Genomic DNA, 6,564 nt, shown 5'->3' on the forward strand with positions numbered 1-6,564 from the left:
GTCTAAAATGGCAAATCAATGCAAATGTTTCCCAGTGTAAACTGCAGAGAACTGACAAGAGGGTTTAGCGACTTAAGTTAGCAGGGATAGGGGGTTGAAAGCCTACGCCGCGTGTCGGGGCAACCCTAGAAGCTACATCCCAGAAGTGTTACGTGCTGTGAATTTATATTTCATATAAACTGAGAAGTCGGGGGAATAACGAGTTTCAGAAGTGGCTCATGGCTAGGTCACAGCAAGTAAAATCTGATGTTCGTTTCCAGAAAGGGGCTTGAAGTGTACTGATGTGGATGGCTTTACAGTTGGATTTGAGGGGGACTTTGTAAAATTGTAGCAATTTTTTGCAAATTCACTTGCTCCCACAGCTGGGAGTTTTGTTAATGATTGGATATTGTTTTATAGAGATAGGAGATGCGTGTGAAATATTGACAAATGGGGTATTATTCAAGAGAAGGATTTGGCCATCCTTTCAATAGGTGTTATTTCATCTCTAATTTTGCTCTGTTACTTTGATTCCTTGAATTATGAAGCTCCATTTAATCGTGTGACATTTTAAGACACTTCAAACCTTATCCTAACAGTCTGTGACTCGGCAAGATGTCTTGCCAAAATCTTACCAAAGTTTTTAAAGAAATTGCTGTGTGGAATATGCAAAGATACAACCTATCTTTTCAACACCTACTGAAATAAATTTCATTTAAAAAAAAGAAATTTAAAAATTGAAGCTGCGTAGTATTCACAATGTTAAATGTAGTAGCAATAATAATAGCAGCTTGTTTTAGCTTTTTCTGCCATCTTAAATGGAACCTTTTCATAGAAATGGGATTATTTTTCATGGATCCTGTTCCTTCAAAAGCTTAGTTTCTACCTCTGTATTTGTTATGTTTTAATTAACCAGTTATCTGAATTGAATCACTCTTGTAGATACTGAACTCTCACCCTCCTTTTTCCAATCAAAATATGCTAGGATCTGATACGTCTGGATTAAAAATACTGGGTTGATAATGAGTAATGGTCTCCATACAGTCTGTTATTCTTCTCTGTTGTAATTAAAGCTGGGCTAAGTTAAAGATTTCATTCTCTGTGTAAGCATGATTGTACAACAAAAACAGATTTAGATTTTACACTTTTACATTAATTTGAAAGGGTTCTTAATTCACAAGTTCTTTTCATATTTTTCATTTTCATTGCTTTCAAGTTGAAGGAAACATGAAACCAAATGAAATTTGGACAAGGCAACTATCCCTGAGTGGTAGAGATGACACACTTGTATTGAGCATAGTATTTTCAGAATGTTGATGTTTTTGTCAAAGTTTATACAAAATTGCTTCGTAATTACTGTAAACATGTACAGAATGTCAGTGGCATGAGTTTTATGGTAAACATTATAAGCTTAATTTAGAAGAGTAATACATAGTCTAGAAACGCTAAGTAAATTTAGAGCCTTATCAGCAAAGATGCTATCTTGAAGTAGATACATGCAAAGCATGCACACTTTTTTGTGTACGTTTTTAAAATAAAGAGAAATCTACATATAGTAACTTGCCTGTAAGGTGTCTGGTAATTCTTTGTGGCCTCAATCTCAAACTCTTTTCAGTCATCAAGATTAATGATTAAGCTTATTTTCGTTAATGACTTGTACAGCAATGAGTTATATAGTTGTCAATAAAAAATTCAATTTAGCCCATGAGTTTTCTACACTTTCTTGTCTGGCTATTCTAAAACCATTCCAAAAGCTTTATAATTTTCACATTATTATAATGTATTATATAAATGGGGTCCCTGAATCTCCTCAGTGGAGATTAAATAAACTGCTTCATAGCTCTATGCACAACAGAAGTGAATGTTGCATGGGGCACTGGTTGGAACGGAGGCCTCTGCTTGTACACCTCTTCCCGGGTCAACAGTGACCAAGAGTACTGTGTGAGCGCTTTGAGTGGCACGTAGAGAAGTAGGTCTTCTCTTTCATATTTCGCTTCAGTTTTAGGTCTTGGCAGCCTGGAGGTGGCCTTTATCTATCATGAGGTAGATCCACCGTAAAAAGGTGAAATTTGCAGTAGCGTTGTATCACTGCTGGCAACTAGGAATTTTTCTGCCATCTTTATAGACTAACTGCAACGCATGAGCCTGGACTTATTTTTCTCATTCTTTTTGGATGACAGTATTTGTTTCATATTGTCTCTATTTGCTTATAGCTGTTCTGTTTCTGGAAATAAGTGCAGAGCGCATAAAATACCATTGATTATCAAATGAAAAATAACATTTTGGGAGATTGTCAGGAAACGGTGGAGGAATTTGCATATATTTACATGGGTGCATATGTATTGACTACTTTGATTTATCAGGCTGGCATTTTGGGAGTCCTTACTGTGAAATGGAGCCTTACACAGAGGACATTTTGACCCTCTAAATATAGAAGTTTGCAAACCTGGTGAATAATCTATGAAAAAACAGTAAGAAAAGAGTAGTAAGAACATTGCATAGGAAAAAATGATACTGTGTTATTTGTTTATGAAATAGGACTGTGTTAATATTCTTAAAGAAAATATTGCAGATGGATTAAGAATTTTTAGAAGTGCTGCAAAATTATACAGGAAAGAATGATCACTGCATTACTTCACTTAGAGAGACAATACAATAGAACATTATAGATATATAAGGATAATAAATTGTATAAAGAAAATAAATTACATTTAAAATATGCTTCTCCTACCATTAGACTAATTAGATATTCAGTGAAGTTCAATGGTTGCACTTTCAAACAGGTACAGGAAGTTTTAGATTTTTTTTTTTCTTATATATGTGTAATTAACCTCTGGAACTTGTTGCTACAAGATATTGTAGAAAACAAAAACTGTGTAAAATTTAAAAAAAAATTAATTAAATTTTTGTATAGAGAGAACAAGTACAGCTGTTCCAGATAGATTTAGAGATGCGTTAACTATATGAAATGTCAATGTTTTTAGTATTGAGGCAAACCTTGATAGGAGTTATGAAGAATCTTCCCTTGTGAAAGGGGTATGTGATATTTTAGGCTATGAGGTTTAGATTGCAACGTCCTTTGAGGTGATTGTGCATATCTGCTGTCAGAACCTGAATCTCGTATACAACCCTTGTGTATATTCAGAGTTAGTTATCTTTTTTGTTACAGTCTTGGAGATCTTTGTGCTTTGGCATTGAGGTGTTAAAACTGAGCAGAATTTATATTACTTAGATGGTTTATTTTGGCTTACACAGCCTTTTCTACTACAGAATGAGGAAAGTTCTGTATTAAGTGATATTTCAGCTGCAACAATGACATCTAGGGGCTGGTTTATATTAATTGAATTTAGATATGTATCTTATTTTTTGAGAAGATAATTACTAATATGTTTACTAAATCTACATTATTAGTACTTGCTACAAAGCTGTACATCTGATATATGTCCTATATTCAGAGAATAGCCATGACATTTTAAACTTCTTATTTTTTGTTTTGTCTTTCCTTGATCTGTCTTTTAATTATTTTAGTACTGCTAACGCTGCAAGTCAGTGAATCTCTATCATTTCTTCAGACCTTGTATTTTTTCATAACATGTTATCGAATGATGAGATATTTTTTCACTCTATACTTTACATATACTTGTAGGGAAATCTCTTGTCTCTGCTTTCTCATATGACTTATTCTGTCTCCTAAATTGACATGTAGTTTGTACAGGAAAGAAGACAAAAAATCCTTATTCAATCCCCTGCTTCCCCAGCTTTATGGATCTGCAGATATAGGCTTGACTCCAGATTTAAACCCTATGATTCAGGGCCACCTCTAAGCTATACGTAAATCCAATTTTATGTGTGCAAGTAAGTGTATACCTAAAATACGTAATTGCAATTTAGAGATGATTTAACAGCATCTGTCCTATTATTTGCAACTTACTTTCTTTCCCTTGAATCTTAGTTATTTGACCATAAGTCACTTATTTGGAATTGCTTTTTACAGAAAAAAAATTTCTATATTTCTTTCTCATTGGCTTCTTCACTTATATTTACAACTTTTTGCTCAGGAATAAAATAACACATTTTTTTGCAAAATTCCCTTCATGCCATTCGTGGAATATATTGTACTATCTTTAACATACTGTCTTTTCATTGGTATTGAGAAGACGACACCTGAATAAGAACTCTTGAGTGTAAGAAATAGGGAAAGCTCATCTTTTTCCTTAGATATTTCCTTAAAATTTTGAAGTCATGTTTGTGGTTTTTGGAGAGCGTTACTGATTTGAGCAGAGAATTTTGAATCATAGAATTTATATAGCCAGAGAAAAGAGAGAACCAAACAGAACTGAAAAAAAGCAAAATTAAACCCTAAATGTTAGGCGCTCTAAAATGTAAAATTTACAGCTCTATTTTCCTAGAAACTGCCAGTCAGTGGTTAGGAGGCACTCTGTTTCAGAGAATGTGAAAAATCATTTGACATGAGATTGCTGGCGATATGCTAAGAGTAGAAGCTAGGGTAAGCTAATTTCCTTCATAGCTTTTCTGGTATATAAGAGAAAGAAACTATAACCAAGTGAGCTGAAAATACTGAGACATTATGGAAAGCTTTACCTTGGCTCAGATCAAGGCACTGAAATGTTCTCTACAGTAAATAAAGGTGTTTTTCTGAGAAATCTATACCAAGAGGAACTTTTTCATATGGAAGTTATACTGGCACAGCAATTCCTTTCACAACTGCTGTATCTGCTGGTTTCATCTGTGAAGTAAGTGAAAGCTTATTTCTGCCAGTGATATTGGCAAAACATAACTGCATTCTATATTAAATCTTAGATAACAATATCACAAAAAATCACATCCCTAACTCCTATTAGTATGCTAGTAGATGACTTTTACAAACTTGGTCAGAGTATCACAAATGGACATACTTGTCTCTCAGTGGAAGGTCTGCAGTGAGCGTAAAGCAGAAGAGGATAAATCTGAGCTGTAGTTGAGTGTGAATAGGACTGGCAGAAGGAAGAAATAGGAGAGAAAGATTTATAAAAGTCTTAAAAAATAAGTAACGATTTTTTTAATCTATATTTTTGCCTAAATGAGTATAAATGTCATTTTATGATTCGGTATTGAAAAGGAGTGGGTTTGCAATGGTGATTGGAGGTAGTAGGATGCATTATGACTTGAAGAAATGCTTTGGACACCAGTGTTCTGCCTTTGAAAAAGTACATTTAAAAATTAGCCAAAGCATGTCATATTCTACTTAATTCATATTTTGAGGCAAAATATGGAATCGAGAGCATTGGGTCCTCTAAAATCAGGACACTGCAGGAGAAATTCTTAGAGGATGAACTACAATTTGTCTGTTCTTTGGACTGGATTCTTCAGTGAGCCTCTGAGAGTCAACAGAACCTAGCTTTCCAGTTAGCCTGTCCCTTTACCAGTTTAAAGTTCTCTGCCATTGTGGGAATGATATTGCCCACTGGTAGGTGACAACTGGACCTTACTGCCATCTGTTTCTTCTTTTCTTTTTTTAAATGATAAACTAATAGGTGCGATTCTGAAGAGATGTTTTGCCATTGTCTTCAAAAGACCCAGGGTTTCTCCTAGCCCTTAGAATATGCAGTTTTCTTACGTCTGTATTAATACAAAGGCAGTGTGGTCTGTACACGTGGACTGAGGACAGATCTGTTTTCAGTTAGTGAAAATTATAAGGAAAGCTTGGATTGTTTTCTACTGCTGAATTTGGCATGGGGAAACTCCATTTAGAATAGGGACAAAAATTATTTAGCTATACAGAAAATATCAAGGCAGTTCATAGAGACTTGTCACATGCTGTACTATATTTTAATGTCCATTATTATTTTCCCTTTTGTTACTTTGCATAGATACTGATATTTTTGCCAGCTTACTCCAAACAGTGCTTTCTTAGGTATGTAATCCAATTAAGGGAGTGTAGAATGTGATTTATTACTGGCAGTTGTAGCAAGGGGAGTCATATGCACAAAAGACTCCTACAACAATGACAGCAAACTACCACTCTTTTTTTCTTGTTACAGTGAAAATACAGAATGTCCTTTGCATTCTGAAGAGAAATTAGCTGTACGTGAAGTGTTGCATTATAGCAAGTACATACTGATCCCAGTTGTTACATTTGCCATTCATATATGCCCCAGTGACTGTCTTCAGCGTGTGTTTTATACATTCAAGAGAATTCATTTGTGAATGATAAGCTGCAGTAAGCCTGGAATCAGATCCTACATTACATAAATTAATATTTCACATGTAAAAGGAGATCCCCTAAAAAGAACTGGACTTCCTGGAGTTCTAATATAGCTAATATTCCTGTAGTTTATTTAATTGCTAATTGTTTGGGGTTTTTTATACAGTTGTAGTTAAAAGACATTACTTTTTGCTCCTTGTTAAATCAGTCATTGTAGACTCCACTACACTAATTTCTGGTACAAGAAAGAACTGCTAGAGTATGTGCTACATGCTAACTCCCAAAGGATAAAATACCACCAAAAATTTGTACCACCAGTCAGGTGTGAAACTCTGGTATGTCCGTGACTTAATTTCAGTATCAATTACCAATATAGGCCA

The sequence above is a fragment of the Grus americana genome, chromosome 13 (assembly GCF_028858705.1).
Source record: "Grus americana isolate bGruAme1 chromosome 13, bGruAme1.mat, whole genome shotgun sequence".
Taxonomy (NCBI): Eukaryota; Metazoa; Chordata; class Aves; order Gruiformes; family Gruidae; genus Grus; species Grus americana.